We start from the raw sequence: 24,680 nt of genomic DNA, 5'->3' as shown, positions 1-24,680 counted from the left end.
CCTTGTACATAGGCATCAACACCTTGACAAGAACCTTGCTTAAGAGCATTGAGCTCATTCCATACTGCATTTGCATCTTCCACAACCTGGAAACGCTCTAAAAAAGCTTCTATAAACTTGTCAAGACTCAAACCATAAGAAAAAGCCACTGCTTCTTTAGCTTCCAAATCCATGAACCAAACACGGGCCTCATCTTTCAAAAGAAATCCAAATAGCCTCAAAATCTTCTCCTCATCACACATATTGTTGCTTATGCATGCCACCTCGACTTGCTCCAAAAAGTCTTCCGCATCTTCACCACTTCTTCCACGAAATTCCGGATAAGAGAAAGCCATGGCTACCCAAGTTTAATGCTTTGAGAACCCCTTCGAATACACGTGCAAGAACCCAAAACTTTTCACTACCCAATCCCCAGAAACTTCAATGGAGCTCAGCTTTAGATAAGGACAAACACATGCACATCAAATGAGTTTTCATAGTTGGTCATCGAAATTACAACAGGAAAAGGACATTCCAGTATCTCCCTTAATCTTCATGGCCCGAACATAAAGACTATACGCTGCTGGAAAAAAATCTTCCTGGACACATGAACATTAATCTGGATTCTTTGAGTTAAATGAAAAGGAGTGAACTGAGGTCCATTTTGATCATCCATTAAAGCCAACCATGCAGCTCCCAAGAAGGCACACCTGTCTTATCCTCTGATTTTGCCAAAATTTCAGCAGTATAACAGCATAAATGGCTCAAAAGACCAAAAAACCAGCCATCACAATTTGGAAAAATTTTGGCAGAGTTTCCCCAGAAGTAGAGCAGTGTGAACCCAAAATATAGACTGTATATGTATGCATAAACTGCTAACAATAGAACCCGAGCATCAAATAAGAATCACTAATACATAGCCTATGGCGAGGTCAGGAAAAGGGTGCTCCAACTACCTGTATCACCGAAAGGATATCCACATTTGAGAATCCCCCAGCTCAATAAAACCTCATGCTATCGACCCTCACACGAAGGCTAATGCAAATCGCGTATAGTCAAGTCTCATAAATGACTATCTTCCAGACCAAGTCTCAGAAATGGTTGGGATTGACAAATAAAACCAAGTATGGCTCCACAAATGCGTACAATGGCAGTTTCTACAAGTAACGTACAATCCAGCAGACAATGCGCTCAAACAGACGCCAAGTGATGCATACCCACAACAATTGCAAGTGACATCACTGCTAGTATATCACTGTACTCCAGCTACCTGTACCTGTGTGAATCACCTATACCTGTACCATTACCTGTACCTGTACATGTGCCTATCCCTGTAACCTGTAATCTGCAACCTGCAACCTGTAATCCCGAATCTCGAAGCTTGAAGCTCGAAGCATAAGGTACTCGAAGAAGATCCTCGTGGGGGCGCCAAAAGAATGTGAGCGGGATGAAAACACACACAGTGCCTCTATAACGACCGGACACACACTCTTGGAATGATACACACATGCACTATGGGGCACCACTCGGCTTCCACAACACACCTGGCCGAGACAGGGAACACACCTCTGGAGTGAGAGGAGAGAGACTATCTACTTGTCCACTCCACACAGACATACACACACACACACACACACACCCAATAAACTCAGCTCAAAAGAGGAGAATTTTTTATGTTTAGATACAATTGATCTTGGGCCAACACCAATGTGGCAAATAGCTCACACAATATGGATAAAAGATACCACATACAATCACAAATTGGAGCAGAAGCTTCGCTCATAGGAGAAACTTACACAGCCAAAAGAACAGAAAAATATTGAGGAATTTTCCAAATGTACAGCACCATCGCGTCTGGAACGGCCCAAAACCCCAGTCTACAATGTCAAAGTGCTCAAATCCGACATCGGATAAGCAGTTTACGGCCAAAACAGGCTCCAAAAACCCCAGAAACACACCTGCGGCTGTTCCTCCTCTCTTCTCCAAGTTTTTTTTGGTCTTCTCTCTATTTTTTCAGTTCCCACACTTAGATTTATTAGTTGGTCACCCTTGGCCTTTTAGATGACCTCAAACGGACCCCGAACAGGCCAAAAACTGACCTTGCAGTGCATAGTTGTCACCTTTTTGCATCATCCGCGCACTTGGCACTCATTTCTTTTCAATAATGCATCCCGCCACCATGTGGATTGGCCCCAAAAAATTTTCCTCATGGTGACCTTTATGCATAATTATCACAAGAAAACACCCAAGTTGTGTCTGTACTCATCCACATGCAAATATTGACCCCATTCGGCCTCCTCACGCACTCGCTTACCTCATGTCGTCGGCCCACGGATAGATTCCTCGAGAAGTTTTACGTGCTACCAACTCCTCATTATTGTAGAAAAAACACATTGGTAGTGGTAATAGTGAAAATCGATGCACTATGTACATGTTGTCCTACCTGTACACATGTGGGCCCCACGTAACCACCTGGCTATGGAAAATGGGCAATCCTTTAGTCGATGCACCATGCATGGATATGTACATATGCGCAATTCATTGCTCCAAAAAACTCCTGACATAATCTGCCCACCCCCTAGCCTGCTAGAGCATTCATGCTCAGCAGCAGCACTAGTAGATGTTGATTCCACCTGGATCAAAAGGCCAAAGACATATCTCGCATGATTCATAAGAAGCATCATAAGACCACACATATATTTGTCACCAATCAACCAAAATGCACCTAAGGAATATCCAACTAACACATCCGCCATGTCTGGAGTGCCAAAAGCATAAATATTGCATGCCACATTCAACCCAACCGATAGAGACAACTCAAGTGACTCATCACCTAGCATCTTGGCTTCACCTGCCATAGAAACAACCTACAAATCATGCACCCAAGTAGCTAAAATCATTGTGTGAAGGTAAAGTTGTTGATATCCAAAGCACAAAAGTATTCTTGCAGCACACATATCCCTAGCATAGGCATCCACATAGCTGAGATTGGGAAAGCACATTGTCTACACGTTTTCTACTAGACGAACATGCAATTTTTTACGTGACGCCATGTCCTGATTTGTTTTTCTATTTCTCTATTGGGAGACTTGGTTGTGTGCAGTTTGTTGATGGTTCAGCATATGACATAGAGGGTGCTTGAGATGTATACATGTCTTTACCTAGCGGTGCATTGCTTACGCTACGAGATATACGTTATGTACCAGGACTCAGTCAGAGTCTCATTTCAGTGCGTCACTTGCAGAGTAGTGGACTTTGTGTATTGCTTGGAGAGTGGTCATTTCAGCTTCATAGGGGATCACTGGTGATAGCCATAGGTGCTAGGATTGGTCTGGTATACCCTTTGCATATTTCTGACATGAGGCGGTGTAGTATCTATGTATTTGCAGCCATGTTGGGAGCGAGAGATGAGGCGTGTCTCTTTTGCAGATGTGCTGCATGGAGAGTAGGTTATGCATTTGTCTTGTGGTGACATTCACTAAGACAGTGGTATCTCTGGGAATGCACAGCTTTGTCAGTCATCAGTTGAGGTGACATCAGTTGAGCCAAGGACTGGTGCATTGTTCTATGATGCGTCTGATACATTTGAGGGCGACAGTGTCCTTCAAACAGCTGCGTGTGATTGCAGTGGTGCTGATTTTTTTGGTTTTGCAGTCATTCTCAGTGGACATGCCTTTGCCAAATGATGCTGACATGGTGATGCATAGGCAGGTGGTTCCTGATGAGGATTCATATGGCACTGAGGTTGCTGATAGGGATAGGTTGGCACACATAGTGCATGTTTCATCGGCTTTTGGTTCTCTCATGTCTGACCTTTTGGTTTTGAGGCCTGATCTTGCTTATGCGGTTGGTGCATTTGCAGTGGGAGTTGTCAGTCGTGCGATGGCTGACACTGGCACTCTGCATTGTGGAGCCATGCACGTCGTCACTCGATACCTGCATCATGAGTGTCATCATAGCTCTAGCCCTAGTGGTATGCATGTTGCATCTACACTAGAGCATATTTGGAGTGAGCCAGTGGGCATAGGTTGAGAGTCGTCTTCTCTCACCTCTTGTATATACTAGCTGTAGGCTAGTCTTCTCGCCACTTACCGGCACACATCCTTTAGTGGGAGAATGTTAGGTAAAGGCGGTGTGCCTCACCGTGCTTTGCCCGTGTCTATCGGCCAGTGACCGGTTGCCCACATTTATCTCCTTATTCTTTATACATACAAATAATAAGGAGCTCTCACTCACATTCTCACATGGTGCTCACACAGTGAGATTTGGGAGCTCCACCCCACATCCTGTGTCGTTCTCTCTCTCTCTCCCTCTTTCCCCTTTTCACTCTCTCCACACACGCACCGCATCCGTGCACTCACAAAGAGATGCTGACAGCAAGTGATGATTTTTGCTTGAAGTTCTATACATCTTCTTATCTACATGCAAATTGTGGTAATATTGCTCATATTTTTGAGGTATTTTTTAAGGATTTCTATGATGGAGAGGGGATTTTGATTGGTCGCTACCTTAGCACTCTTACTAAGCATGAAGGGTGGACTGATCAAGAGTATAAAAGGATAAGAAAGGAGGCTTATTGATTGCTTACGACTATTTTCTGAAGGATGGAAATTTATGGAAGCAACCAAAGTTCCCATGAGGGGTACCACAATGGGTTATTTGTGATAAAGCGACTCAACAACAGGTTATCAAAGAATTTCATGAAATTTTATGGATTGGACACAGATGACTCTGTGAAACTTTTGTCAAGATTAAGGATCGTTATTCGTGGAAAGGTATGTATAAAGATGTGGCTCAGTTTGTGGAGACATGCTTAGTACGCCAACAATATTCTAATGTGCGTAATCAAGATGGACTGCATCCCACTTATCCACTGGCTATGCACTACAAGTGGATGGTGGACTTGATTACCATGCCAATAGGTGTTTGGGAGATGTGGTACATTGTTCTTGCCAGAGAAGATCTTACTAATCAGGTAGAAGGTGGAGCTTTGCGTACCAAAGCTACACTTCTATAGTCAAGCTCTTGCTTGAGTATGTTATTTCCAGGTATGGATGTGTTGGTAGAATTACTATTGATACAGGAGAGCTAGATGCAACTAAAGCTCGAGATTTCCTTGCTCGTTTAGGCATTAAATTGGCTTAAAATCTAGAGCGTAATGGTAAAAGTGAAACAGGGCATCCGCCTCTTGTTAAAGATTTAACAAAGGCATGCCAGGGACATAATGGGGATTGGCCTAAACTCCTACCATTTGCTTTACGGGCTGATCGAACTACACATAGTTTTATGCAATTTGAGCTAATACATGGGCAAAAAAACATTATTTCTTGGACTATAATGCCCTAAGAAGAAGGCATGTCTATAGAAGATTTGCTTGCTTTGTACATTCGCCAACTTGAAAGGGATCAAGAAGATATTAAACAAGCTAATGTGAAGCTTAAGGAAGCAAGGTTAAAGAACAAAGCTGTATTTTATGGTAAGCCTAGACTACAACCTCATGCTATTAAAGATGGAGATTGGGTCCTTGTATATGACAGTAGCTTGGAGAACCAGTACACTACTATGTGAAGGATGGTTTGGACCATATGTAGTACTTCATGTTTATGATAATGCGACATATAAGCTATGTGATCTAGATGGCACTGAGCTCCAGGTGCCTATTGCAAGAAAAAGAGTTAAGTTGTTTAAGTAACAAGAAGGTGAGATTAATATTGAAGATTTCAACACAGATCAACCTCCTGAAGATAATTATATGTATGCATCAGTCGATGAGTCTGATGATGCTCTTAATGATGATGCTACTTAAGTGCAGTTTGCACAGACTGGAGGCTATGTAGGTTCAGAGGGGGTGGATTTTGTGAAGCTCCGCTCCCATGCTAAGAAAAATATGAGGAAGATGAACATTGAGCTTACTTGAAGCTTACCTGATCCTTTATCAATGTTTACTGCTTATTAACAAGCTTCTTTTATGGTTAATGTATGCCAAATTCGGCTTTAAAGGGCCAACAGATGCCTTATTGATGCTAAAAAAGAGTATGATTGAAGTGACCACGGATAGGAGTTTATGATCTAGAACTGCAGTGCTTGAAGTGCTCTATCGGACTATCTTTACGGCTCCTAGATTGGAGTAACGGTAAAGAAGTTATGGCAGTTTGAAGTCGAGATGTTTGAAGATCTGTACCGAATTGGGTAGTTATTGATGAAGGGTCAAAGTTGATATGAATGCATGGGGCTGAAGTGCTCAATTTGTGGAGCACGTCTGTCAATTCATATTAGCAATCAAAGTTATGATTGCCAAGATATTACAGGTTAAAGATTCACCGGGGCCAGTTTTGTATCAGTTTGTTCGCCTCGGTTAGTGTGCCATCTGGGAGTTTTAAGATTCATCCAAGTTTTGGAATGTGGTACATTAAATTCTCAAGGAGAATCTTGTCCGAAATGTCATCTCTTGAAGTGCATCGAAAGAGGGGTATGCAGATGGATCGGTGCTCGGCACTATCGAGGTCGATATGGATACATTTGATAATGCTTTCCTTGAACGTATATACAAAATACTGGATATTGGAGAAATATATTGTTCAAGGAAACTCACTCGGGTGTTTCTTTTGTGAGATCACATAAAGACTATACAATAAACAAGGATTTGTACCTAGGAAACGTGATATCGACTATATTCGCGATAGTGGGTTACTTGAAAATAACACATATTAAGTCAATGCATTACTCAGTATGTATGTCGAGTGTGGTGTACTTGTCGTAGAGCACCAAGTTCTTGATGAGATTTCAATCAAGAATGTTGTCTCCTAGAGTGCATTGATTGCATTGGCCGGCATGTGTACCAAATGTGGCCACCCATTGAATTAACAAAAAAAAGCACATTTTGTGTGAAGGGAGGGAAAACAAAAGAAGAGCATGGCGCAGGCAGCAAGGGGAGAGGCAACGAGCAAAAGAACGGCTCGTGGCGGGCGCTACAAAGCTCGACGAGAGGCCACTAAAAAACAAAACATACTCAACTAGGCATGGCTCGCCCATGCAGCACCATTTGCAGCGGATTTGGGGCACCTCCACACCATCCTTGCCATGTCATCAAAGAAATTGATGCGCCACATTAGTCATGGCGCCGTGACTAATGGAATTTCAAAAATAGCGTGAAAAGGAAATAGGGGAGCATAAAACAAAAGGGTGTGTTACGAAGGGAGAGGAGGCAAGTATTCAAAATAAGAAGCAGGAGAGAACTCTCTCTCTTGTGCATGAGCAAGAAGAGGCCACTCTCTCGCTCGCACTCGGAGAAGTAAAGCCTCTCTCTCTCTCTCTCGCTCTCGAATAAGCAAGGAGAAGGGAGGATAACTTGAGAAGTCGAAGGAGGAGAAGGCAATCTCTCTCGCGTGCATGAGCAAGGAGAGGACGCTCCCTTTCTCTCGCTCTGGGACAAGCAAGGAGAGACCATTATCTTATTCTCGGACACGATCAAGGATGAAGGGAAGTCTCTCTCTCTCTCGCTCTCTCTCTCTCTCTCTCTCTCTCTCTCTCTCTCTCTCTCTCTCTCTCTCTCTCGCTTTCGGATTGAAACAAGGGAAGAGTTGAAGGAAGCTCGGTAAACCAAGGCTCAAGAAGATAGGATGGAGTTAAGTAGGCCTGAATCTGGAAGCCCAACATAGAAGAAATTTAGATCATCGACGTCAACTTAAGTTTAATTAATCCGTTTTGGTGAATCATGGAGCCATTAATGGCCTGGCAAAAGCTATAAGGGGAGTTTAAACTCCTAAACCATCATTCAAACTAAGTAATAGGTGTCGTTAACAACACTGTCTCAATAATTGTGCATCAGATTCGTCAATGTTATCATTTTTCAAGGGGTTTTTGTGTGTGGTTAGCATTCCCAAGTAAATTATAATTACCATATTGTGTGGCATGGTGCGGTAATTCTTGGCTCTCAATTTTCCCAAAGCCAATAGCGCGGCACTCACCTAGCTCATGTTTCGAACCCATATCCCCCTACAGCGTGAGGAAGCAAAGGATGAAAAGCGAGTGGGTGGGAGGGAGAGGGAGAGAGCAGATGGGAGGAGAGAAGGGGGCAGGGGAAGAGGGAGAGAGAGGGGAGGAGAAGGAGAGAAGCGGGCAGGGAGGAAGAGGAGAGAAGGAGAGGAGGGAGGAGGAGGAGACAACAAAGGTTTTTTTGTTTGTAAAAAGAGTTTGAAAAAGTGGACTTTTAGTGCTTGTAGGTAAAAAAAGAAGGCCAAAAAATGATATTTTTTATAAGTATATATGTTTGGGGGGAGTTCTAATTAAAAAATAAGTAGAAATGAGTTATTTTTTAAATCAAATTTTGGCCCCTAGTGACCCATCTTTTTGTTGATGTTGCCACACCCCTTTACTCCCTTCACCTTCAAAAGGCTAGAGAGAGAAGTGACCTCCTAGGTCCACATCCTACACTTGCCTTAAAAAAATGTTAGAAAAGCTTACTTAAAACTAGCTTCTTGAATGCCCTTGTCCCCTTAACACTAGAATGGTAACCTAATAGGACATAAAAGTGTCCTTTCAGGGTTTTGGAAAAAAATTCCAAAACCATAATAGATCCACTCATTTTAAAAAATCCTTTCATGAGCTTATAGTTCAATAACTACTACATATGAAAAAAATAAGAAACTTGTAATTTTTCTCATCACTTGGTCACTACAAGCCTCCAAAGTTGATGGACCAGTGCATTTTGCCCAAAACAGCAATTTCTTACGGTTGATTGCATATAAATAAGAGTGGGGATTTTTGTAGGATATGAGATAAAATACCCCCTTAGCTTCAATGGGTTGGTGACCAAAACATATGGTTGCTTTTACCTCACTAATTGTTTTTTGGGCAAAAAAAATAGGTACAAAAAAGTTGCATTTTTGCCATTCTGCGGACCTATCATCAAAGTTTCTATAGTCACGCTCAATACAGATACTATATACATGTTTTCTTGGTTCCCTTTGGGCCTTTGTATTCAAAAGGAGCCATGGATCATGTCAAAAGGATAATGGATCTCTTAGAATTGGAACCTTGGGGGCAATGATAAAGTGCTTAATACAGCATGAAAAAACTGGGTTTAGCATTATGACCTCTATAGAAACGCATAGAAACTACTCAATATCTAGCCAAGTTTGTAGTCTATGATTAGATATGGTTACTTCCTACAAAATACACACAATTGGCCTAAGAAACTAGCAATATTGAGAAAGTTATACTTGCTACTCTAAAATGTATCATATTCTTCCGCAATCAAAAAACTCAACCATCATCATATACTATGCTATATAGCATATTAGGTCACCCAAAACTCAAGGAAGATTAGCTATATGTTATAAATTACACTTACACAATCAAAATTGAGTTTGGATATCAAGAAATCCACCAAAAAAATCATAAAAGTGCTAATTTTGGCCAAAAAACAGGATTATGCAATTCTTGTAAATTGGTCATAACTTTCAATTTTAACACTTAGCTCTCCCTACAAGCATCAAAACATGTTGAGAACTATGAAGGCCTAACCTCTAGCCATCTACACCTCACAAACATGAAGTTTAGAGTGGTATAGTTGCCAAAAATTGAAAAAAAACCAAACACAGGACCTGTTTTTTCACACAGTTTAGGTTCAAAAAAGTTGTGCAAGAGTAAGGTTAATGGTGAGATCGATAGTCCAAAAAAAATATTTATCTTTTTATGGTAGCCTCATAATGAGAGAGATTTCTTTTGACCCCTTTATATTTTTTCCACTTATATTATTTATATTTGACATGTACATATTTTTTAGACCCCTCAATATTTGATTTTCTTAGTTGTACTATTCACTTATATCCTAATCTCAACAATATCTTCAATTATAGACCTACCAAATAAGGTCAAGGGTAGGTGGCATGCATACATGCACTATGGAGGGCTCACTCTTGGAGGTATTCAAAAGAATCATCCAAAGAAGGACCCCACAAGGACCTTTGCAGTGGAAAGAAACGGTCGGTTTTGCTGAATTTTTAAAGTTCACTTGCTCTCCGAATTTGAAAAGGTAATACAAACAAAAGTTGTAGCTCGTGGGCTGAACTTTTGCCTCAAATTTTTTCATATTTTTTTGAGCTACGAGCTGTGAGCTATGATTTTTTTAGTGGACCCCAGTTTTCCCATGCTATGCAGCCACACTCTCTCTTCCACTTTATCATTTTCCTCTTTCACACACACTTCTCCACTCATCATCCCCATCTCTCTCACCACTCCTCTCTGCACACTACTCACCTTCTCCTCAACCTTGAAGAATAAGAGAAACCATGGTGAACTCATACCTCCCACACACAATTCCATTCCAAAATTGACCACCTAGTCTCATTTTTCCTCCTCCAATTTACCCCTATCTATCAAAAAAACCACAGAATTCAGCCTCTTCTCTTTAAAGACAGCATCATGGTGGTTGATTACTCAACTTCAATTATCTTGTCTCTCAAGGAAGGTCAAGAGTGGAGAAAAAATGTACCGTCAAAGCTAGTGGACCGTCAACAGGCGTCAAAATCGGCCCTACTCAAGACACTTGGAGCATCAACCTTGTAAGAAAGCCACCTTTTCTTACCTCTTAAGAGTTTTTTTCTTCCTTATTTGTATCCTACATGGATACTCCCATTGTAAATATCCAATTCCATTTGTAAATTAATACTAACTCTACTAACACTAACCCACTATGAAAAGTCCTATCACCTCCATTTCTCTCCTCTCTCTTTCCTCACCAACTTCTTGATAATTCCAAGCAAAAGAAATTAGATAAATTGCTGAAAATCTAACCCAACCATGCTTAGAGGAGTAACCCTAGCCTTCAAAATTGCTATAAAAGGAGGGTGTAGCTAGCACAAAAGGGGGAGAGCCATAAGCAAGAGCACTATGCTATAGCTTGAGAAGCCAAGCTCAACCTCTCTAGAAGGAGCTCTTGAGTGGAAGCTCATTGTCTTATGCATGTGCATGTGTTGTAATAGGAGATTAGCAAGGGAACTCTATGCCATTGTAAGAGAGAGAGTGATCATTCAATTGAGAGTAGGAAATCTATCATTTCTCCTACTAGTGTAAGCCCAACATTTGCTGAATCAAGGAGGGTGGATTTGGACTAAGCTTGGATACTTTGTCTCCCTTCCAACGTGAAGTAATGGAAAACAATGATGCGTAAGTGTCTTGGTGTTTTTTGTTAAGTTCTTGATAGCTTGTCTGTGGTGTTGTCATCAATCTAACCATAAATCCCACATACTGTAAGAGGGCGACAGGGTGGAGAGGACTCCCCTGGCTTTAAGACAGTGATTGGGGTGGCTTTTTTTTTTGTGATGTGTTATGGTGAAATTTACGCAAGCTATGTTGAACAAATACTAATCTCACTTTGATTTGTCATGACAGATTTGTAAGAAGGTATTAATGCAACAAGCACCCCCTCCCCCTTTCTCTCTTTTTCTTAAATATATAGTTGTGTTTGCTTGATCATTGCCGATACGTTTCAAAGCAGCCCGAGCACTATCTCTCTCTCTCTCTTGTTTTAGTGTGTGTGAGAGTGTTCCATTGGTGTTAGGGTTAGTGTAAATTCCTTGCTTGTTTGTGGGTTGCTCTAACAATTCTCCTCTTTTGCGTCCTAGTTCGCTCTTAAACTAGGTGGTGCCCCTTGTGTAGTTGGGATTTGGCTGTGGGTTTGTTGTTTTGGTTTGTGTTGTGTTGTGCCCCAGCCCCATTGAGCAGCACGGGAGCCTTGAAGGGTGTCTAGAGGTTGCTCTTCTTGTTGCCCACCCCGGACCGCCTCACCGGCAGACTTGGCCTTCTACCTTCTGAACTGCACATATGCCCCACAATTAGAACCTCTGTAGCACCAAAAGTTCATTTTTGCCCTGAAAGTGTCAAGTTAACTTCTTCAATCCTGGACAAAATAGTGTCACCGTTAGCAATATGTTAAGCAACAAACTGTCGGCACCCCCTCTGATCTTTTTCCTCATCTTTGGATCCTTCCTCACATCCTTTTATTGGTAGATCATCAATAAAAGGCATAGTAACATGAGGGATAAAGTCCCTTAATACCTTATTCATGCCGTTCATCATATGAGCTACAAAATTAGTAGCACGTTGTGGCTGAGTTCACATCCTTACCAACCTGAGAGGTGTACGCATCGTAGGAAGATCCCTGCTCTCCGAAGCCAACTTAAATTGAACATTTCCAGAGTAAAGATCACCCATAGAGTAAAATTGATCTACCTGCAAAGGCTTCAACAAATTCATCTACAATTGGGGCAATACCCACATTGCGGATTGTTACATTGTTAACCGGCTACATGTCTTGTATGAATCTTAAAGTACCATTTTTCTTTGAAACAATGAACCATTGATTGGAGTATGGCGGACATGATGGCTCCAAAACTCCCATTTGTATCTTCTCATTAAGCAAATTGATAAGCTTTGGCAAGTGAGCTTTAGGAATAGGAATGGGATGCAAGCTCCATGGCATGTGAGGAATAATGAATATAACCATAGGTGAAATAACACCTGGATCCACACACTCATTCTAACTTGGCTCAAAAGCAAAAGCTTTACTGTTCGTTTCAAGCGTACCTTGAAAACACTTGATTTTCTTTTCGTTGAGAAAACCATCTTCTCCAACCTTCAGCTGCTGCAATGTCTCCTTAGTGAATTTATGCCCAATGTTCTTTGGATTCCTGAGCATAGGCTGTCAAGAAGTTTCTTTAATCACCCCATCACTTCCTTCTAGTAGAGGTGTAGGCACTGGTGTCACTTTCTTTCCAACAGTCCTGTACTTCGTATCGACCTATGCTTCAACAGATTTACCCAAGTCATCCTCAATATGCATGAGTGCCTCGTATATGTCCAACTCTTCATACATGTCCATTCAGTGCACTTTAACAACTTTAGTTCCACTTTGTAACCTGTTGTGCCTAATATCCTTAAGCTCTGACATAGCGTCAACATAAGAAATCTCTTCAAAGATTCCTGAAATCACATCATCTGGTTCAAGCACATCACATCCTTGCAATTCACTTTGAATAATTAAAACATATTGTTTCTCCCACTAAGGTAGATCATTAAATTTTGTGTAACATATTGAACCCTCAGATGTCAATCCCAAAAATCTTGAAGGGAAGGTTTCTCTTCGCGAGAACTTATCCACAATTGTACCACCATAGTCCCGCTTTATAGTGGCACCCGAAGAAAATCCTGAGAAAATTTGTGTTCTTTGAACTCTTTGCATATCTTTGGCATGGGACGATCTTCTTACTCAAGATCTGCCAAATATTCTTCATAATCATTCAAAATTACTTCAATATGTTGAACCACTTGGCTTGTGATCACTCACCTTATTCTCCAAGTTTCCCACCTATGAACCTAATTAGCTACAATTTAGAAAAAGGTAGCTAGGCAAAATGACCACTTAATAACTTTTTGAACCATCAACATAATTGCGATGCGAACCAGTAGAAGCCATAGCTACTCACATGTGTGTGTGTGTGTGTGTATTACCTTCAAAGCAATGACTCTAGGAGTATCACTCATGTTTCATTAGTGTCCAGATAATTGCATTCCATCACCTCCTTAATGTTCTTCACGATGATGCCCAAGAACAAAGTCTACCTCCATAGCAAATGCTCAAGAATCATTCGATCCTATCTAAAGCATAAACATTTTAATCTAATTCGATGATATACAGGACTCAATCCATTAAATGTCTTCAACTTCATCTTTTGGAGCAACTGTGCATTCTTTATTATGTTTGATGATTTTTTGTGTGATGTCTACGTGATAACCTTGGCTTTATAGAAGAAGGACTCTTTGTAGCAGAAGGCATTTTCAAAAGCATGGAAACTAGGAAAGCTCATAAGCAACTTGCTGATGAGGTGCAATTCTCCGAGTCACGGTTCAATACGTCAAAAGTGGATTTTCCATTTAAAAATTAACATTGAATGCTTCTGCGTGAGCGCTGACAAACAAAACCAACATAAGCCATATATACTGTCTCTGTGTGTGCATGTGTGTTATTGTGTAATTTTTGGCAAAGGTCCATGTGATTCCTTGGAATTTGGGTAGAAATTGATACATACTTGTAGGATAAAAGTACATGAGAGCAAGCTACATGATAAAAGGAATCTACATCTCTCAGCATGATGCCTTCACCAGCCATGATGCATTGTCTTCAAGTTCACCGAGCTCATATATGGTCTTAGATTTGAGCATGCCTCCTTCAACGTGGAATTGGAGCTCTACCTTTGCTAGCCAGCCAACTACAACACCCTCTAGGGCTAATTGCAAGGAACCCTCAGAATGTAAAGTTTCTCACCATCGATAGTAGATCATAGCCCCATATTACTCTGCTACAGTGTTTGTGCTAGTTGCAATGATGGAATGAGCAATGACTGAAAAAAATTTGATCTACTTATGTAACATAAGTGTTGAGTAGATCAAGAATCGTAAGGTTGGCTATTTCACTTTGTCCATCCATTTGTGGGTGATAGGCCGAAGATAAATTTAGCCGTGTACATAGATTCTTAAAGAGACCCTTCCAGAAATTATTGGTCATTCGAGGATCTCTATCCGACACTATTGATGTTGGCAAGCCATGGTGATTTGGGAGATGAACAGGGTTGCCATTTGGTGTGCCTTGATAGTCTTTTTGACGTGTCCACTATCGGCCATATTCCCGTATTCCCATGGATAGACTTGGGCAATCCAAAGATAAGATCCATGGATATGCTATATTATGGTGAATTAGGTATTGGAAATGGTTGGAATAATCCAAGTTCCTTCCCCCTATCATACTTGGCCTTTTGGCATACCACACATTTGGAAACATACTCTTGTATGTACACTTTCATGGTAGTGCAATAGAAATACGTCTCTACTGCTCAAAGACTAGGTTGAATCCTTCATTGCCCGCATAGGGAGGAGCATGGGACTCATACTTTAATTTCTCGCAAAGAGAGTGAGTAACACATAGCCGATTTCCATGGAGAAGATAACCATCCTACAAAGTGAATGTTTCTTCGTTCTTCCATAAGGCAAGGGCTGAAATTACATCTTTAAAATCTGGGTGAGTAGCATACTCATCTATCATGGAAGATAGATAATTGAGGTGCTATGGACCCCGCATTGGCCCTTGTCTCTCCCTTGGCCATCGTGTAATGAATCCGTTACTTGATTGTGCTTGCCAGCAATGTGAGAAATATGAAAATTGAATTGCAAAAGAAAATTTACCCATCTCATTTGTTTGTCGGAGAGCTAGGTTTGCATCATGAAGTACTTAAGACTTTGGTGATGTGTTCGTAGGATGAATGGTTCCCATATGAAATGATCAGTTCAATATGAGAAAGTCTTTTTGGAATAGGTAGATAGTAGATTTTATGATAGATCCTATCTAAAAGCATACACACTTAGCCTCACTACAAGAGGTTGTGTGCTCTTGTGACGTTGTTAGCGACGGAAATACATTGGGTTTTTATTACCCCTGGTGTCGCTAACAGCGTCGATATGGGAACGTCTCTATAAGCATTGCTATAACAATCGCTATATGCATTGCTATATGCGTCACTATAAAGGTCGCTATATAGGGACGCCTATAGCGACATTTGTAGGCCATCTATAGCGACGTTTATAGAGACACTACAGAGCTTTATATAGCGACGCCCGAGAGGAAATTTTTTTATTGGCAGGGCATTGAATGCCCTGCCACCCATCAACCATATTGAATGTTTCATTAATTGATTCACCTTTGAAAAAAAGTGCAAAGGTAGATATAGACCCAAAATAGTCACCCATGAGACAATATAACCACTAACTCCATCATCCATAGTACGTATTGTTTGCAAAATAAAGATACATAATTGACAAGTATGAATTGATGAAATTAAATCAATGACAATTGTACACATCATAGGCAAAATCACTTGATTGTTAAACTTTGCAAATGTAATAGTTACAACACCATTGTCATTATTGAAAAAATATACATGGTTTTCAAAAAGACGTATAAAAGTTGTCTCATGATACATAAGCTATGACAAAAAGAAACTAATGCTATCTAGCTACGGCTAGACTGACGTCGTCTAATTAGAAGTCTCATCGAGTCCAAGCGGCGTATCTGTCGGATTTTGTGATTGCATCTTCAGTCTCCATCGCACCCGGAGTGCAGTGCTCGTCGTCCCTGCTTGTGAGAACATACCTAGAGCATACGTACCTGGAGTGGATGCAAAGACCATGAAATACAATGACGCAATAATGCAATGATGCATATAAATAGAAATGGACAAAAACCCACATGAACACAATATATATTATAAAACAAAGCAAAACTGTTCAAAACGGAGAATCCTACAAGAATCCTAACTATCTCTTTTTTTTTTTTGACGTAGAACTTGAAGGTGCTTGTAGCTTTGGAATGTTCAAAGGCTAGCAGCAATAGAACGCGTTCTTCTATTCAACTTGAGTGATAGAAGAGGCAAGTCGATAACTCAGAATTTTCAATCGAAATAGAGATAGAGAGAGAGAGAGAGAGAGAGAGAGAGAGAGAGAGAGAGAGAGAGAGAGAGAGAGAGCGCACACAATCAAATCTTGCAGTCGAAAAACCAGGTGGTGGAGCTGGATGTGGCCATGGATTGCCCAAGATGTGAGCGCAAAATCAAAAGAGCGTTATACAACATGGAAGGTACTTAGAGAGCTAGAGTTTTTACAAAATGGATCAAAATTGTTCAAATACAATATTTATGGCTTTAAGAGGTCTCTCTCTCATCCTCGCATAGCTCAGCATAACTTCCTATATCTATATAGAACTCTCCGTTTAAACAGATGTCCTCCGTTTCATTTTGTAGATCCTCTGCATGCACCCCTCTGAAAAGAATGCAGTCATTAGGAAAAGTGTGGATCAAATTCTAATCCATCCCCAAGTTTCTTAAAATCTTTCTTGCTTCTTCTCGAAAATTTGGCATCACATTATCAGCTGGTAGTATGTGCTCTTTGAGCAATCTACACAACATAAAAATACGGTACAATTGTGTAAAAATCTATCAGATCATTATACATTTAGAGTTTTATTAAAGTAAACTAATTGTAATAGATCACCTGAAAAGTGTTGTGATGCTAGTGTCACTCCATCCAAACTTTGCCTGCATGTTGAGAAGAACCAGGAGCGCTTTCAATCTAGACACACGTGCTCCATTATACAATGGCGTATCGGCTCGACTTTTCATATCATCATAGATAAGCCTTTCTGAATCCATGATCGTCTCGATCATTTCATCAATCTCGGGCTCAAACATTGGCTGGTTGGGAATGTGGTCTGCATGATCATCCCCCAAGCTATCAGAGGCTACATCTTGTGGCCTCACATATACTGCTTGACCAAAGCTCCTGCGAACACGTCTATTGAGTTTCAAGATTGCTACCTATTGGCCAGCGTCAGAGTCCGACGAGTTATAATTGGCAACAACTCGATCTATAATAGATGGATCGAACTCGGTAAATTCGCGAACGTGCTGCAAAAAAACGCGTCTTGTCCGTCGCACAACATGCTTGCATTGACTACAAGGACATAAGATCCTCGTCGAGAGATAGGTGTTTCGGTTGGACGGCCCCACATCCTCGTCACTACTCATAATGAGGGTAAAAATCTTATAACCTAGACAACAAATTATATCTTCTATTGGCATTCTTCGTCTTTTATCTCTCTCTCTCTCTCTCTCTCTCTCTCTTTGTTCACACTGTAAACTACCTCACATTCTCTAGTCATGTCCAATCCCTGCACACCTCGGTCTAGAGGTGCACGGAGATCAGAACCACCGGGTTATAATCTCGTCTTTATTGGTCAATGCCTATATTTGTGGTACAAGAAATCTACACACCCACGTCTACATGATAGTGCATGTAGTGGACAAAACCCCTTTGCCTCTTGTCTAGCTGTAGCATTTCACAGCATCTTAACATCTTTTCACAGTAGATCTTTTCACCGTTCGTCTAGCTCTAATTTTTTTACCGTAATCTCAAAGTTAGACTCTAATATAAAAACTCAATCTAAAATATAAGCTAATTGAACATGTGGTGATTCGCTCTATTGAAGGGTAAAAGACATACCAATGGGGCTACTAGCTGTGTAGATGTGAATGGGCCTCACATATACAAATACTTCAATGCAAGAGTTTAATACTCTCACCTCTCCACCCCGTCGATCCATGACCCAGGTGATGGGACAAAATCCTCCTCGAAGCTGGCCCAACCGCCACTCCCCAGGTGATGGGATAATCCCGTCTTGATGCAAACTCTTGCTATGTCCCTTTGCTACCACCACCTATCTCGATTGGTCGTCCTATCCTCCCTGATACCCCTCCACTCCTCTCCTTCATGCGAGTCAGGTCTCGAATCTGTTCATCTTACCTCCGATGCTTCATGTAGTTGCGCATGCGTCTCCTCATCCAAGCATCGTCAAATGTATTCTCCATAGAGGGAACTGGAACTCCCGATGCAGTGTAGCAATAAGATAATACTGAGAGGATTTATCCTGGTCCCTCCAAGAGACCATGATAGACTACAGTGTGTCAAAAAACATGTTTACACAACTGTTGTATGCGGCCCATCACTTGCTTCCCCTCAGGGGTCAAAATGGTCTCATCGGACATACGATTGATGAGGTAGACGTATCACTTTGGCATGTCCATCCCGTGAACTACAGCAACCCTGTCCGATGAATGCTCATCATCCATGCCTCTAGGTGACCCTGACGCAGTGTTCGGGTCACTCCTCATCATCTCCAACGCAATGGTCGGGACACCACTCTCAAACGCATAAGCAGTATAATCCTTCGGTGTAGTCTGAGCAGTCTCATAAGCAGGGACACTCCTCGGTGTGTCCCAGGGACTCTGCAACACATGAGCTCTAGAAAGGACTTGCTCCTCGCCACAACAACCACAACCGCTAGACTGTCGTGGAATTGCTGGTCCGCATGGTCCATCAAACATAAATCTAGATCTAATTTAATCTTAAACTCATAATAAACCTAATTTTAATCTAATCTAACGTAAATCTAAATCTTACGTGCGTTAATAAACCTAAACCAATTTAATGTAAATCTAGCTCAAAATAAACCTAAATCTAATCTAATCTAATCTAACCTAAATAAACCTAAATCTAATCTAACCTAAATAAACCTAAATCTAATCTAACGTAAATATAAATCTAACCTTATCTTAAACGATAAAAAGAGGAAAATGGTATAACCTTTATATCACCCAAGTGTGGTAGATTGGTTATGCCATTTCCCTCTTCAATAACAGGTAAATAACCTAAATAAACCTAAATCTAATCTAATATAACGTAAATCTAAACCTAACATAATAAACCTAAATCTAATCTAATATAACGTAAATAAACCTAAATCTAATCAAACGTAAATCTAACTAAAAATAAACCTAAATCTAATCTAATTTAACTTAAATAAACTTAAATCTAATCTAACGTAAGTCTACATCTAGCCTAATCTTTAACATCTTTTGAGATAGTTTCCTACGACGTTAAAACTCTCTTCTTCTCGTGTGTGTGTGTGTGTGTGTGTCAATAAAAAGAGAAAAATGGTGTAACGTTTCTATCACCCAAGTATGATAGATTGGTTATGCCATTTCCCTCTTGAATAACAGGTCTTGAGTTCAACTTCTCGTCGGCTAGATCTTCAAGGTCTCTTGAATTAGTTTCCTACGAAATTAAATTAAACTCTCTTCTTCTCGTTGTGTGTGTGTGTGGGTGTGTGTGCACGCCAATAAAAGGAGAAAAATGGTATAACTTTTCTATCACCCAAGTGTGATAGATTGGTTATTCCATTTCCCTCATGAAAAACAGGTCTTGAGTTCAACTCCTCGTCGACTAGATCTTTAAGGTCTCTTTGGATAGTTCCTACGACGTTAAGACTCTCTTCTTCTTCTTCTTCTTCTCTCTCTCTCTCACTTCCTGTCTCTCTCTCTCTCTTTGTTTTATATCTCTCTCTCTCTCTCTCTCTCTCTTTTCCTCTCTCAATGTGTGTGTGCATTCTTTGTTTATGCATGTGTGTGTGCGTTTTTTGTTTATGCATGTGCTCTCTCTCTCTCTCTCTCTCTCTCTCTCTCTCTCTCTCTCTCTCTCTCTCTCTCTCTCTCTCTCTCTCTCTCTCTCTCTCTCTCTCAAAAACACAATGTGTGTGTGTGTATGTGTGTGAGAGAGAGAGGGAGAGAGAAAGAGGGGAAGAAAACATGAGCGTGAGGAGAGGGAAGGAGCATACATGGCTCTCCTTCCTCTCCTCGTGTGTGTGTGTGTGTGTGTGTGTGTGTGTGTGTGTGTGTGTGTGGAGAAGAAAGAGAGAGAGAGGGAGATCGCGCGTTACCTTTGCTTGCTTGAGCGCGCGCCGAAAACTGAGTTTTCGGACGCTCTCGGTTATTTTTTAACCCTTGAGGGCGTCGCTAAGTTACTATAGGTGCTATAGGCGCCATGGGTTTTCACATTTGAGCGTCGCTAATATTAAGTACGTATTGTAGTGCCTCTACATAAAAAAAAAAAGACCCTCACACGGTGATTTTTAACTGGAAAAATCCTCTATGGCCTTGGGTGAAAAATCCATCCTCATAGCCCTTGTCTTAGTGCCAATAAGTGCTTTGCTATTTTGTCTTTATTAGTTTGAACAATGTGAGCAATTTGTAGACCTTGTCTCTTACCGACAATCCACTTTCCAACATGGCCAACATCCCATCGGAACTGAAGAACCTTACAAAGCTTGTGGGCCTATGGCTTGCCAACCACAATCTACATGGCGCGATCCCTGCCTCACACGCTAACCTCTTTAAGCTATCAAACCTGGACTTATCCCAAAATTTGCTAGGAGGAGAACTACATGCGAGCCTTATGAATCTCAAGAGCATGAATCAACTTGCACTCTGTCGTAATTAGCTTGAAGGTCCCATTCCTACAAACACGCATCTCCTTCCTCCTCTACCTCCATATCTCTCACAACTACCTCATATGTCTGTTTCCCTCTGGCCTTGTATTCATTACTAGTCTGACAGAGGTATTCGCCTTCAACACCAATCTCAATGGATCCATGCCTCCAAACGTGGGCAAAGTGTGGGGAATCCATACATTGAGACAATCACATGTTATTTATTTAATTGTGCACTATATCCCTGATCATCCCAAATTTTCAAGCATACACTCCTCATCAAAGACACTACCAAGGCTAAGAGTCTTTCCATTTCCTGTACTTGTAGTAGCTAGTGCCTTCTTCTTGGAGACCTTCCGTGGTGACTGGCCCTGCTTCAATGGACACCAACTCATCATGGAGCGCTTCTGTTTTGAGCTGGAGATGGGCCTCTCTATGGACGTCTCTCTCAGCATGATTCCTTCACCAGCCATGATGACATTGTCTTCAAGTTCATTGAGCTCATATATGGTCTTAGATTTGAGCATGCCTCCTTCATCGTGGAATTCGAGCTCTACCTCTGCTAGAAGGCCAACTACAACACCCTCTAAGGCTACTTCAAGGAACACTCAAAATGTAAAGTTGCTCACCATCGACAGTAGATCATAGCCCCATATTACTCTACTACCGTGTTTGTGTTAGTTGCAATGATGGAATGAGCAATGACTCGAGAGTTCAAATGAAGTTCGACCACCCAAGCGCCGTCGCCGCATACAGAATGGAAAGCCGATTGAGGTGGACTCTTCTTGCCCAGTCTGTTTTGAACCTAATGTGGAGGATTGTGAGGACTTCTACAAGAGGTAGGAGCATGTGGTGAAGGTGTCACCTCGTCAACACCTGAGGTACGCAACCCTAGTGGTCAAGATCCTTGCCCTACACCCGACATGGATAATAACAATAGGCCAGAAGTATTTCCTTTTTGTTTCTTGCAACACATGCATGTAAACGTGTATATTGATAAGAAGATATTCTACCAGCAAAAGATTGTTTTCTTATTCGAACCCGAGATGCTTGATGAAATCCTAAGATCTCATTATCTCGCCCCTTCTGGATTACTACCACTCTTTTGATGTAAGCCTCTTTATTCTATTTTAGCTTTGCAATCCATTTTTATCATGTTTTTAATCTATCCACCCAACCCTGTAAAAAGCCGCTATGAGCCGCTACTGTCATTAAGATAAAAAAAAAGTTTGTAATTTCCTGAGTCACTACCATGGCAAGTGTTTCTTTCCCCATGTTCAGCGGAAAGAAGGGAGAAGACATCACCACCGACTTTTTCGATGATTTCGACATCGCTTGTGTGGTTTCCAACAAGGATGACGATGCCTCACGGCTTCGAATTTTTCCTCTACTGATGAAAGTAGAGGCCAAATCCTGGTACAATGCTTTGCCCCAGGCTACCAAGAATGCATGGGATGTGTTATGTGCTGCCTTTGTGAAGAGGTTTGGTGGAGGCACAACCTCAAGATACTATATGATTGAAATCACGGAACTTCATAGCCTCCATTGATTTCTTTAAGAGGGCTTGTGTAATCAAGCCAATAACACTTTATTTCTCAACAAACGGAATTTTTTTGTTAGGATTGTAAATTACCTCCCCTTTTTCATTAGCAAAAAGGGGAGGCGTCACTAAGGCCCCACCCCTTTGGGGTAGACCAAAAACAAAGTAATAGCTCACAGTGGACTCTTTCATTAGGCGACACATAAAAAGTAGGATGAATATCTTGAATCACTATATTTGTATGATGGCACGTTAATGCAAACAATTCTTGAAGAAATGAGTACTATAAGATTTCTCATCATGGAAGAGGCACCACATTTAATCTGAAAATCATGCACACCGCCTTGTCAAGAGAACATTTCTTACTTCTAAGGATGTGGTCACATGGAGCATAGTTATCATAAGATGTTATTGAACAAGTATGCCAAAATTGACATAGTTACAAAATGCCTTGCATAGTCCGATATAAGACAAATAATTGGTGCTCGTGTGACCATGCATGATGCACATTTATTTCAAAAAGTAACCAATAACTATGCATCCTGTGACCATTGCCTAAGATGGAGATTTTATCGAGATGCAACATCATGTTGTTTCATTATTAATGTGACTGTGGAGATATAAACATAGTACTGTAAAGAATTCGTGCAAACGTATTAGAACATGCTAAGCTTTGGTTTTAACAAGGTTTTGATATTTCTGGGCATTGATGTCTTGTTGTCTTGCATTCAACAATGAACTCAATACAAAGACAACTATGCTTATGAGATATTCTAAACATTAGATTATTCTTCACACATTTGGTAATTAGCCCTCAAACCTACCAAGCAATTAGTTGCCTAAAAAAAAGGTAGCTAGGTAGAATGGCAATTAATAACTTTTTGTACCATCAACATAATTGCAATGCTAACTATGCTAGCTAGTAGAATCCATAGCTATTCCATAGGTACCTCATATATATATATATATATATATATATATATATATATATATCTATGTGTGTGTGTGTGTGTGTGTGTGTAGATTACCTTCAAAGAAATGACTCTAGGAGCATCGCTCTTTTTTCACGAGTTTCCTAATAATTGCATTCGATCGCCTCCCTAATGCTCTTAACAATGATGCCCAAGAACAAAGTCTACGTCCATAGAAAATTTTCAAGAATTATTCTATCCTGTAACGGAATTGGACTTGTAACATGGAAAGTAACGGAATTAAAATAACTATAGTGATAATTTTTAAGAGAATTCTTCAAGAGTATAAAGAGAATACTTGATGATAGATAGCAACATATACATTATACCTAATTATCTTGTCATGAACAATACTTTGCGTGAGAGAATTAGAGAATTGACAACAGTTGAGGACCGGATTTACTTGGAGCCAGTCCCCCCTCCAAAAGGATTTTGTATTATAGATTCTCCCATAATGAGAGACTTGGTACATGCAATACAAGCTTTCTGTTCCTTAAGACCTAATCGATGCAATGAAGATGGAAAGATTCAGCATCAAAATTATGCCCTTAATCAACGTAATGAAAGCATTAACTTGTCTTCAAGCTTGGCTATTGGTTCGATTTGCATTCCATAGCCAAGAGTTTTTGGTGTAGGCTCTCAACTTCTCAAGCTTGGTCAAGAAGGAGATAGAGTTCTTTTTTTAACACCATCAAAGTATGTGTGTGTGTGTGTGAATAAGTATGCCCAAATCACCCCCCCCCCCCCCCCGTTTGTCTCTATCTCTCTCTCTCTTGTATTATTTAATTATATCATTTGGACAAGTGTCCTCTTTTCCCTCATTGAGAGAAAGAGCTTAATTATTTATTTAAATTCATATAATTCTCATTGAACCCCTTTAAAACCTATCCAATAGGATTCAAGAATATCATGAGGGCAAAGTGGGGAGGATCTTGACATGTTTCTTTTATGCTCTTTAAGAGACCATGTTTGAATTGAACACTTCAAGCACCTTAGTGATTTAAGGATGACAATATTTTATGCCTCTTGAGAGATCATGTTTGAATTGAACACTTCAAGCACTTTAGTCATTTAAGCATGGCAATATTTTATGCCTCTTGAGACAAAGATCTTCCCATGTACCTTGAGTAGAAGGGACTTTTAGGTCTTCCGTCAATGATTTCAAAAGGAGCCTTCCCTCTAGTGTTATGGAGAGTGTTATTGTACGCATACTCTATAAGAGGTAAGTACTACTCCCATTGGGCACATTAATCTACTTCTG

At 40.7% G+C, this 24,680-nt stretch overlaps 1 pseudogene; it reads left to right on the top strand.

Moving 5' to 3' along the window:
• Window positions 1–5,334: 5,334 nt before the first annotated feature.
• The window catches only part of LOC147430491 (uncharacterized), a 30,639-nt pseudogene continuing 11,293 nt past the window's right edge, over window positions 5,335–24,680 (top strand).

Source organism: Adiantum capillus-veneris, chromosome 21, assembly GCF_014529385.1.
Source record: "Adiantum capillus-veneris isolate H3 chromosome 21, ASM1452938v2, whole genome shotgun sequence".
In the NCBI taxonomy this organism is placed as follows: domain Eukaryota; kingdom Viridiplantae; phylum Streptophyta; class Polypodiopsida; order Polypodiales; family Pteridaceae; genus Adiantum; species Adiantum capillus-veneris.
The sequence above is the reverse complement of the archived record's forward strand: the minus strand, read 5'-3'. Positions and strand labels throughout refer to the sequence as shown.